The 12773-nt window shown below is 40.6% G+C and overlaps 1 protein-coding gene across 6 annotated transcripts in view; it reads left to right on the top strand.

The window, feature by feature from the left end:
• TBC1D1 (TBC1 domain family member 1) overlaps positions 1 to 12773 on the top strand; it is a 216874-nt gene that overhangs the window by 16445 nt on the left and 187656 nt on the right. The window lies entirely within an intron of this gene.

The following is a 12773-nucleotide window of genomic DNA, read 5'->3' as shown; positions in this document are numbered from 1 at the left end:
AAGGAGTTAATGCTGTAGTTATACATAGATTTTTTTCACTGGATTTTCGGTTCATGGGGGTAGGTTCCTTATAGTCTTGAAGAACATTTGATAATAGATATTAAAATGAGAAGTTTATGAGTTCAAAAATTCAACAGAGAAATCTTTCTAAACGTACACATAAGAGCTGAACTACTAGGATTCAGATCATTTAAGATGTGTGTTCTAAAGCAGTGCTTCTCAAACAGAAATGTGCATATGAATGACCTGGGGATCTTGTTAAAATGCAAAATCTGATCCAGTAGGTCTGGGGTGGACCTTGAGAGTCTGCATTTCTAACAAGCCTCCAGGTGACTCGGGCGCTGCTCCTTTGAAGACTGCACTTTGAGTAGCAAAGTTCTAGATCAGCGAGCTCCACATTTTTGATCTTGTTAACAAAAATATATTTATTTATAAGCCGTATGAGAGTATTATTAGGCAGTTTACCAAGGTATCATATTCACTTAGGCGGAGACCATTGGTAAAAAATAGTGGATATGAATCTAAGTTTTGATACTTTCAGGTTTTTTTTTTTTTTTGGCTAACTTCATGTCTGATCTGACCAGCTTTTTGTTATATCTTATGATACGGGTGAGAAAGATATTATATGAGAAATGGTAAAAAAAAATATCACCAGCTCTACTATTTTCCCATTTATTTGTGCTTGTATTGTTGCTAGCATTTTTTTGCAGTTCTGTGCAGGAGTCATTCAAAGACACTTGGCCATTTTGTGAGGGTTACTTTAGATACAGTTGAAAATATAATCCTGACAGTCACTTTCTCAATTCGGCCCATGTAAACTGGCTACAGAAAGCAAGCAAGCAGGCGAGGGCCTTGCTGCTAACCCCACAAGCGGAGGAATGCCCATGCTAGGGCTTGAGTGCCTCGCCGGCCTGTGTGGCTGTCTGCCCCTCGCACTGGAGCAGACTCTGAGGATGCTAATGCCAATCCTTGTGGTAAATGTCAGTAAATAGAAAGAGAAATGCTGATGTTTTCTCCCTGCACCCCACTGGGTTTTTTTTTTGCATACCCTCCATGATGCACGAACCTCATTTGGAAATTAATGTTCTTGGTGACTAAGTGGATTTGTGGAGACTCACTTTTGTTTGTTCTTTCCTTGGTTCTTTCACTCATTCAGATTGTTGCTCCAGGTACTGGGTGGGAAGATGTAATACAGGCTAGAAGGGAGACAGAGCGGCAGCAGGTAAATACCACGTGGCCTGTGGACAGGGCGTGACGGGAAGACAGAGACTGGGGCTTAACACACTGGAGTGTAAGGAAGGCTTTTTGAAATAATGGCTCATCTGGAGCTAAAAACCACTATTTTATGCACAGAATAGGATATCTTCTTAATAAAAAGCATTCGATGTTATTGTTCATGCATCTCAGGTGGGACAGCGTCCCGGTTCAGAGGGACTAACTTCCGGGATTCCAGTCCTATCTGCCACCTGTAAACTAGGTGGCCTCAGGCAACACTGAGCCTGTTTCCTTATCTGTAAAATGGGGATAAGTATAGTCTCTATCTCGTAGAGTTGCTGGGAGGACTAAATGAACTAGAATGGAACCTAAAACTAGTAAGCATTTGTGGCTATAAAAATTTTTCACTAAAGAAAGTTTTACCAGAAGCAGATTACATGCTAATTTCACTTCTAGTCTTAAGTAAAAAGAAAAAGAGACCAAGATGAGCGTCTTAAGCTCTCAGGATGAGATCCTGGTCATCCTTGAGCAACATTTTTATAAACTAGACACTTAAAAAACTGCATAAGTAAATTTAATGGCTGCTCTTATTTGGACAAATTCCAGAATGAAAATTAGAGGACTGAACAGCCTGTACTCCGTGCCAGCTCTATATAAGGACTGAGTTTCCTTGGGGGGAGTTTTTGCATGGAATAGTTGTTCAACACTTTACACTTTTGACTCCTTCCCAAAATCTTTTATAGCCATCTGAGAACAGGCTTCTAGCCAGTTATTCAGCTACCTGACAGGAGGAGAGATTTATAACTAAATTCTGGAACTGGGGCTTCGAGTCGTGCTGAAAGTAAAGAATTGGCCTTACTCTGTGTTCTAAAAAGCCACGGTAGAAATATGAATCTGTTCTTAAGTTATTTTTGGCTTGCTTACAAGTTTTACAAACAAATTGCCAGTACTCAGAGTAATAAATTACTGTCATCCCGCTGGTTTTATAAAAGAGTAATTTGTAACATAAGCATCTCAATCAGTGATTCTCCTGTTGTCGGAAACTGAATGGTAAACCAAATTGGCCCCGATTCTAGCTGACATGATATCCTTCATGTTCTTGGGACATCCTGGCACAGTATCTCATAGCAGAAAATTATCTGCTGTAGGAGCATGTTAACCTATGTCATCATTTCTCCTATTTGTAGCGTTTGCTCAGTGAAATAATTCTGTAGATTATGGCCTCTTCTAAATAAATGAGGTCAGTATCCACCTGTATTTGTCAGAAAAGATATATGCATTTACTGCCAGGGTCATAAGCGCAAAACTACTGTGCGAGAGGAAACCCTTTGAGCAGTATATAAATTAACATATTGAAGAAGATCTAGGGAGAAGAGACACGAAAAGGAATAGTTTTATAAGCACAACATGAGATTCTGTTTCCCATTGTATGTTCCATAGAATATGCTCAAGGTGTTCCACACAGAAAGGCTTCCATGATCAGAATATATTAGGGCAGCATCTCAAACTTTTTGATCTGAAGACCCTTTTCACTCTAAAAAATTATTGAGTATCCCAAAGAGTTTAATGTGTGTTATATCTATTAATACTTTTATATTAGAAATTAAAACTGAAAAATTATAAAGGTTTTAATTTATTGGAAAACAAAATAAGCCCCATATATGTTAGCCTAAATAATATTTTTTTGTGAAAAATAATTGTATTTTCCCAAAAATTTAGTGATAAGAGTGGCGTAGTTTTACTTTTTGTTTGTTTGGTTTTTTGCAAATCTTTTTCATGTCTGGATCAATAGTCAACTATTAATTCTCAGCTGCTTCTCCACTCATTCTTTTGTGATATGTTGTTTTGGTTGAGCATATGAAGAAAATTTGGCATCACACAGATTTGTAGTAGGAAAAAGGAGAAATATTTTATAACCTTTTTAGAAAATTGTGGATATTTTTCTTTAATACTATACCAAAACTCGACAAATGGTAGTTTCTTAAAGGTTTGTTGCAATATGAAATCTGAAACCATATCAAAGCACTTTTTGCACTTTGTTATATTAAAATCCATTAGTCTGTCTTGTGCTTTAATGAATCTTTTAAGCATGAAAGATTCTATAACATCATGCATTGATTATTTGGAAAATATTGGTTCACAGAGTTGTACAGACCACACTCTGAGAACTGCTGTATTAGGGAAACACTGTACTTTCTATTGCACTCTTGAATTGTACATTAGTTCATTAAATCCCCAAGTTTATTGGACCATAGATTACATTTTCTCATAACTTCCAAGAACATCCCTCAGCACACATGTGAACACAGTGGCATAAGGTTGTGGGTTGAAGTTTAGTTTTGAGTTAGGGTCTGTGGCAGGAAATGAAAAGATCCACTCTGGAAAACATATGGATGCATGGGTGACCCTGACTAGGTCTTTACCCCATCACATGGCAAAGAAATCAAGAGTTCCTCCTGGACTCAGCCCTAGAAAAAGTGTAAAGTCTTAGAAAATTATCTCAAGATTCTTTCCTTCTCCAGTTCTTCAGCTTTGTCTCTTCTAAGAAAAACATCAGATTTGCCACTTCCTTGAGTATTACTGTAGATCACTCAGAAGAGTATTTACATTTTAATCCTTTTTTTAATCTACAAAGTAAAAAGCTCTGCTTCCTTTAAGAGACTTTCCAGCAATGAGTTGCAGGCAGCAGAAGTGTTGGGCTGAGGCTTCTGACATTGTATGTTGCTGTCTTATGCCAATAAAAGGAAAGAATGGATTTTGAATGGAGAATGGCAAGGATTATTGAGCTGGTAATAAGTGGAGGAGAAGTGTAGGCTGGTGTTCAGTGGGCAGTACGTGGGACCCAGGGTAAGGCAGAAATTGGGTGTGTGGAACTAGTTTTGCTATAAGTGCCCATTCTTCTTCAGGTGACTTATCATACCTATAACCTGTCCTGGCTTTTCAAACACTGTTCCTGACTTTAGTCAGATCTGATCTTCCGGATCTGGTGTCCAGTCTGGGCACAGCGCAGGGGTTTCATAGCTGTGATGGGGTTGGTGTCATTAATGCAACCGTGCTTACAGGCCTCCCCTTCTGCACCCTCCCTAAGAGCATCTTGGACTTGTTAGAATCTTGCTAGCTTCATTCCTCCTTCTCCCAAGGAGGAAGTGTTATCTCTTGCTGGGACATAATAAAGTACTAAACCCTTAGGGATTAGGAGGAGGGAAAAGTGTGGCCAAGGAGCTTGGGCTGGGGGGTGGAGGAGCTGGAGTAACTGCATGGGAAGTAGACTTCTAGAAAGAAGTCTTCTTCTAGAAGAGGACTTTACTAAATGTTACTGAGGAAGATGTGTTTGAGAGAATGTCAATGTCCTTTGAAAGAGTGGGTTTCCTTTTCCATGATTTTTGACAACGAAACTTCATTTCTTGAGGATGATCTATATCTGAGACTGAACCCTGTGGGCTCCCATACTGCTAATTTTAAGAGTACTTAACTATTTATAGACTTAATTTAAGATCAATAAAGGTTTCCTTTTGAATTTTCAGTAAAGAACCAGTGTATTCTCTCATGAGGCCCTGGAAGCACACTGTCTTTCTCAGTAACTTATGGACAGCGACCTCACCCAGATTCTCTGGATTCGTTGTGTTGCATATCAATCGAAAAGGTGGTCTGAAGTTGTTTTCCTTTGATTAGCAGGATTAATGCTCAAGTCCCCTATATTAAAAGCCCAAGTTGCTTTGGCTGAGTTTTATGATTTAATTAACAAGTTTTAAAAAATTTGTTTTTGATCGTAGCTTTGTTTCAGTTGCATTTTACCCATTACTCATTGATCTTAATAATTCCCCATCTGCTTGGAATTTTAAGTTAATGACTTAAAATATGCACCACTTATTTAAGGATTTTCAGTAGAGGCTGGCTTCAGTGGCGTCTCTTGCTTGGCTGTTACATTTGCCGGCTGGTTACTTTCTTTCTTTGCTGGAGCAAAGATCGAAATTATAACATTGAGCTGGAGCGTTTTGTTCCTGAGGGTGATTATCCTGAAGCTCATAGTATTATTTTGCAGCTCTTCTTATCTACCACCCTTTCTGTATTGGGTCTTCATTTCTAAATATCAGACAATAGTCTTTCCTTGCTACTCAGGGAATGGTTCTGAGAAGGCTTTGTGGCGTATGTTTTGGAGGATTTTTAAATCGATGTTAAAATTGCCACTGGGCATCTTTAATCCATTCTGGTTGTTATGTAAGGTTTCATTTGGGGGCCCACTCGGCGGCTATGACTCAGTGATGGTTGCACAGAGCAGTGTGTCCATGTCAGCCCATCAGCACTTGACTGTCTGTCACACTAGACAGAAGTCGGTTGCTGGGTGCAGAGATTGGCAGGGATTCTTTTTCATCTATAAAAAGAATGTCCCGGACTGCATGAACTCCAAAGTATTTGTTGGAAGGTTTGGGTCCATGACACAGGACCGATTATGTAATTTATTTTTGACTTTGAAAAAGGAGTCTGAGGGTTTCGGAAGCATCCACCTTGTGATAAGTGCTTAGATAACTTTTTAGAAGTCTTTATTTTCAATGCATATCACTTTCTGTAGCTTTGCATTTTTCACCAAATGCTTTGCATTTGATAATTATTTTTATAATATAAATCTGTTCCTAAGAATAGACTTTACAAGTATCTTGAACCTAAAGTTGACTTGTATCTAAAAAGGATTTATTTATAGCCTAGACCTCCACTGTCCAGTACAATAATCAGTAGTCATCTATGGCTATTGAGCACTTGCAGTGTGGCTGGTCTGAATTGAGATGTACTATGTCAAAACAGTGGATTTCAAAGACTTGGTTTGAAAAAAGGAATGTAAAAATATCTTAGTAATTTTCTATATTGGTTACATGTTGAAATTATAATATTTTCTATATATTGGGTTAAATCAAATATAATACTAAAATTAATTTCACCTTTCTGAATGTGCCTACAAGAAAATTTAAAATTACATATGTAGCTTGCATCCTCCTTTTACTAGTCAGGTCTCGACTAGTTACCTAGCAAGGATTTCTGGAAATAATTTGAACACTTATCACAGAGTGACGTCAAGTTTCCCCCTTTTCTTTGCTGCCTTCTGCTTGTTAATGATAGAATTTTGCTCAAAGTTACTCTGAAAAAACCACATTAAAAACTGGGACCTGGGGACTTCCTTGGTGGTCCAGTGGTTAAGACTCCGCACTACATCAGCGGGTGTGGGTTTGATAGGACCTGTTTTTTCCTTTTTTTTTTTTTGGCCACGCCATGTGGCTTGCGGAATCTTCGCTCCCTGACCAGGGCTCGAAACTGCGGCCTAGGCAGTGAAAGCATGGAGTCCTAACCACTGGACCGCCAGGGAATTCAAGAACCTATTTTTAATTCTAGATGCATATTGCAGTGGATAATTGCTCTGTGGGCCACTAATCTGGGATATGGTTAAAGAGATAAATCTCTTGTTTCTGCTTTTTCTCTTATTTGAATATTTTTCTTTCTTCTGGATGCTTAGGGGTCCACCCCACTTACTGCTGCCTGTGATCCTGAACCAACAACCAGAGCCAGCAACTGGAGAGCTGGCCTGGCTCAGAGAAAGCCTCAGAAGAGGCTGGATTGGGGGTGGGGCTCGGGGGAGGAGCCTGATGCAGGACATACCAGAAAACTTACATGTGGCTTCAGGGCAGCCCGTTGTGCAGGAGCCCTTTTCTGGCTGCTTCAGTTCCAGCAGGACATCAGACGTCTTCCTTTCCTGTGGTCAAGTGATGTAGGTATTTGAAATGTTGCAGGTTTTTTTTTTTTTTAACATCTTTATTAGAATATAATTGCTTCACAATGGTGTGTTAGTTTCTGCTTTATAACAAAGTGAATCAGCTATACATACGCATATATCCCCGTATCTCCTCCCTCTTGCGTCTCCCTCCCACCCTCCCTATCCCACCCCTCTAGGTGGACACAAAACACAGAGCTGATCTCCCTGTGCTATGCAGCTGCTTCCCACTAGCTATCTATTTTACATTTGGTAGTGTATATATGTCCATGCCACTCTCTCACTTCGTCTCAGCTTACCCTTCCCCCTCCCGTGTCCTCAAGTCCATTCTCTATGTCTGCGTCTTTATTCCTGTCCTGCCCCTAGGTTCTTCAGAACCATTTTTTTTTTTTTAGATTCCATATGTATGTGTTAGCATACGGTATTTGTTTTTCTCCTTCTGACTTCCTTCACTCTATATGACAGACTCTAGGTCCATCCACCTCACTACCAATGACTCAGTTTTGTTCCTTTTTATGGCTGAGTAATATTCCATTGTATATATGCCACATCTTCTTTATCCATTCATCTGTCAGTGGATACTTAGGTTGCTTCCATGTCCTGGCTATTGTAAACAGAGCTACAATGAACATGAAATGTTGCAGATTTTACATTAATTCTTTCTTTGGAATGCAACCAGTGTACCATGTACTTGGTTGGGGGCTAGGGTACAAAATCAAGCTACGATTGTCCCCTTAAGAAGTAGCATGATGCTTTAGATGCTTTATATGCCAAATATAGATTCTGAATGTGGCACTGCCAGGAGTCAGCAAACATCTGTTAAGTTATGAAAGAGCAAATTTGAGTGACTGGGAGGAGGCCTAGTGTAATAAGCGTCTGCAGTTGTGAAAAGCTGCTGTGTATAAAAAGAAATAGACAAATTCTGAATTGCTCCAGAGGGTAGAACCAGGAACAAGAGAAATTTCTAGAGGCAGATTTTTGGCTCCTCCTCACAATGATAGCCATCAAATAATTAAATGGGTTCTATTGAACAGTAGACGTGGATGGAGGTTTCACCTGGCAAGACATCACCTTCCTCTGTCCACATGCCCCATTGTGAGGAAGGTACTACCTGACAACGTCTGCTTGAATTTCAGACAACTGAGTTGTTCCTAAACCTCATATGCTGAGATGAAGTTGTTTCCTGTAATGTCTAGTTGTTTGTCATAGATCTGTCTTCTGGAAGGACCCTCCGGAATGTAATGCATTTTCCATGAGACATTTGAGTGGGTTTTAAAGACCCCCTAGGAATTTTCCAGGGTGATGAGTTGGGTGCAGATTTTTTTTTTAACTTTTTATTTTATATTGGAATATAGCCGGTTAACAATGTTGTGATAGTTTCAGGCACACTGCAAAGGGACTCAGCCATACATATACATGTATCCATTTTCCCCCAAACTCCCCTCAGTTGGGTGCAGATTGAATGGATGTCCTAAGTAGAGGATATAGCATGTGCCAAGCCAGAGCGGGACAAGTGCAGAGATGTCCACTGTGGCTGGAGCTGCTGCGATTAATGTTTTGCAAATTGCATGGTCAGAGATGAGACGGGAAGGAAAGGCTGGGGTCAGATTTTACAGGGCTTGGTCTGCCTTGCTAAGGGTGTTGGGTGTTCTTCTTAAGAAGGTTGTGCTGTAAGTGTCAGTCATGAGAGGCATTAATCAGGGAAGTGAAATAACTGGATTTGTTTTTAGATTTTGGAGTGGAGGATGGAGTAGAGGGATGAGCGACAGAGGAGGGAAGCCAGTTAGGAGGCTATTGCAGTAGTCTTGTGAAAAATCAAACAGTGTCTTTTTTTTTTTTGAAATATTTATTTATTTATTTGGCTGCACTGGTTCTTAGTTGTGGCATGTAGGCTCTTAGTTGCAGCATGTGGGATCCAGTTCCCTGACCAGGGATCGAACCCGGGCCCCCTGCATTGGGAGTGTGGAGTCTTAGCCACTGCAGCACCAGGGAAGTCCCCAAGCAGTGTCTTGATCCATAATTATCATGTGAAGTGGCTTGTTCCTGATGAACCCATGTTGATGTCTTCCGATCACTTTCCCCTCTGCTCCCAGAAAGGTTTTAATAGTTTGTTTATTGGCCTCTGATGGAAGAAAAAGTCAGTCAGATTCTGATTTCCTGTCCTACTGATGCTGACCTGCTTGGTTCCTAAGGAATGATATAAAAAATAACATAGAAGTGAAATTCCTGATCTGCTTCTGCTTGGTCTTCTAAAATGTATATCCTGGTACCTCTCATCTTACAAACAAACCCTCCCCTAACCTCGTTTCCCATTCGAGCTTCCTCCAGTTACTGGCCCAAATTTCTGCTCCATTCTTCAAGAGTTGCCATGGTGGCTACCTTTGCTTCCACTCACCCATTTTCTCCTTAGGTTCACCAATTGGACTTCTGTCCTGACCATATTCCACTGATGGCTCTTATCATGTCACCCGCTGCCTCCAGCTTGTGAAATCTGGTGATCCGTTCTCTGCATTTCTCTTATCCAGTTTCTCAGTAGCTTTTGGCATAGTTGACAGGGGAGTGTTTCTTCTGTTTTAAAACACTCTCTTCTCTTGGCTTTTGGAAAACCACACCCTCCTGTTTTCCCTTTGACTACAATAGTGGTTTCTACCCAGTTTCCTTTGTTCTTCTTCTTCTTTTTTTTTTATTTTTATTTTTTATTTATTTATTTTTGGCTGTGTTGGGTCTTCGTTTCTGTGCGAGGGCTTTCTCTAGTTGCGGCAAGTGGGGGCCACTCTTCATCACGGTGCGCGGGCCTCTCACTATCGCGGCCTCTTTTGTTGCGGAGCACAGACTCCAGACGCGCAGACTCAGTAATTGTGGCTCACGGGCCCAGTTGCTCCGTGGCATGTGAGATCTTCCCAGACCAGGGCTCGAACCCATGTCCTCTGCATTGGCAGGCAGATTCTCAACCACTGCGCCACCAGGGAAGCCCTGTTCTTCTTCTTCTTAATTCTGAGTTTTATGTCCCTTGAGACTCAGCCTTCTATATTTCTCTTCTAGACACTCTTTCCAGATGAACTCGTCATAGCATTAAATACCACCTATTTGATGTTGACTCCCAAAGTTAATTTATTGCTTAGACTCACCGATGAGTTCCAGACTTGTCTACCCAGCTCCAAACTTGGCATTTCTACTTAGCTGTTAAATAGACATCTCAAACTCAACATGGTTAAAATAGAACCCTTGAATTTACTCCCCACCAACCCATGGCTTTCCCAGTCTTCTACAGCTCTTACGTGACAATGACAGTTGCTACAGCCAAAATCTAGGAGTCATCTTTCTCCTAGATTTTCTCCTAGATTTCTCTCTTTCCTTCACACTCTTATCCAAATTATTCAAGACCCATTCCAAATCTGTCACTTCTCTGATTCCGTGGCTAATCCCGAGCCCACAGCTCCACCATCTGTCATCTGGAATGCTGCAGTACTTCCTAACTTTTCTCCCTGTTTCCTTTCTTGCTTCTTCTTTCCACTAAGCAAACATCCAGGGCATCTCTAGAAAACCTATCAATTCATGCCACTCCCCTGCTCAAAACCTCTCTAGCGACTTCCCCATGTATTTAGACTAAAATCCTGGATCTTTGCTGGGGTTTCCACATGGATCTCATTTTTCACACTCTTTCCAGTACTCTCTGGACCCCAGCCACCCTGGTGTTCACTTTACTAAAAGATGACAACCTCCTTTGTCACATGGGGTCTTTGTATTTGTTGTTGCCTCTGCCTGGAAGGCTCTGCTCCCAGCTCTTCATGTGGTTAGTTCCTTAGATCATTATGAACTCAGTTCAACCTCGACCTCTGGCATCCCAGTGGAAAGTACTCCCGCACCAGTCACTGACACTTCATCCAGTTTTAATGTCTTTGTAGCACTTACCAGTATCTGGAATTATCTTGTTGGTTCATATGCTTCCTTGTTTACCGTCTCCCCACCTGCCTGAGAAACAAGAGAGCAGGGCCCTTGCATGTCTTGTTCCTGGCCAGACCCTGGCACCCAGAACCATTCCTGCTACAGAGTGGGTGCTTCATGAACGAATGAGTGGATGTTACCTTTTTGTATTCATTCTTGGGGATGTGCCCCCCTTTTTTATTTTTAGTTTTTTAGTCAAATCTCATCTGGAAACCCTCTATGCAGTCATATTAGTTTATTTCTTTGTTCTTCTTCTCCTTCCTTCCTCATCAGGACAGATTTCTCTTGTTCAGTCAGGATTTCAGTCTTAGATACCATCCCTCTCTTCCCATCCCTCCTGAGCCTCTTTCCCCTCAGAGTCTTTGCTCATAAGATAATATTCATTGGCTCTCAGCTCACAGTTCTCCTCTTTGATTTTTATGAACACAAATTTTGGGGACATTTATTGGTGATAGTTTTTTTTTTTTTTAGAATGTCTTAAATTTTATTTATCAGTTCTGAAGGAAAATGTCAAAACTATTTCAGCAGCCTTGATTCTTTTTAAGCCAAATCTTATGTCCCTACTGCCTCCACCTAACGAAATTAACTCAAGAACAGCCTCTATTGGATGCTGTCTTTGCATATTAACGCCCCAGGAGAAGAGAATCTATTTTTCAGCTGGAATAGTTGTCACTATTAACATTTACTTGGTAGCAAGTAAGAAAACTGAATTGTCCTTTAATTGGACATGCATTTGTTGACAGGATAACGCATTCGCTGGCCGTCTGCACTGGACAGCTGGTGCTTTCGTCCACTCCCATCCCTCCCGGTCTTTTGCTGGAAAGAGGACCTCCTTCCTTTGGGGAGTGTAGCCCCTCCTCTCCATGGGAGTCCAGGATGGGTCACTCCTTATTCTCTGTTCTGTCCCAAGTGGTCAACAACGGGGTGAAATAGGTCCCAGGGAGACAATCCTGTGAATTTCCTATGTGGACTCCAGGAGGAAGATTCTGTCCCTGTTCTAGATGCCTGAGGCTGAGATATTGGATATCTGAATCTTTCTAGTGGCATACCTCACTGTCCCCTGCCACAGGGAGACAGAAGATGATAATGTCCATTACCAGGGAATTATTATTGGTGATAGTTTGGGGAAATATTTCATGATTGCTGAATAGTCTTTACTACTGGTTAACTTTGTGGTGTGTAAGTTAAGTCCTTTTAGCTGTGATTTGAGCCCATATTTTTTGGCATCAACTTTGTTTTCTCCCCAAATAAATACATTTTCTGATTATAGAGGCATTTATGCTGAATATAAAAAAAATAGTACAAAGAGTTAAAATTAAAAGTTCCGTTTAATCCCACCTCCTAGAGAGAAACCAACATTAATAGATTGGTATATATCCTTATAGATTTTATTCTTTTATTATACAAACAAATGTTTCTATATGTAATCAATTTATATATTCATTTCTACGCATATCTTTTTAAACTCAGCCTCCCTTTCGATCTCTATCTATATAATAGAAAATATATGCACACACGTAGGTATAGATATAGGTATATTTTAGACATTTTTTATTGTAGTAGAGATGCATCCTTTTGAGTGACTGCACAGTTTTGTGCACCAGGAAGAAAGGAAAGGCTAGTTTCATGACTGGCAGAAGTGCTGTCAGATGACAGCATCATCTTTGTTAAGTTTTGATGAGCCATTTTGGTAATGAAAGGAGAGCATGGCCAGGATGGGTTGGAAGTGACTCAAAGATGTGTGATCTGCCTACCATAAGAAAGACACAAGATTTGGAGCAACAGAAGCAAAAATAAGCAAGTGGAACTACATCAAACTAAAAGACTTCCGCACAGCAAGGGAAACCGTTAGCAA

The sequence above is a fragment of the Balaenoptera physalus genome, assembly GCF_965194825.1.
Source record: "Balaenoptera physalus genome assembly, chromosome: 5".
Taxonomy (NCBI): Eukaryota; Metazoa; Chordata; class Mammalia; order Artiodactyla; family Balaenopteridae; genus Balaenoptera; species Balaenoptera physalus.
This window is presented reverse-complemented; position numbering and strand designations above follow the sequence as displayed.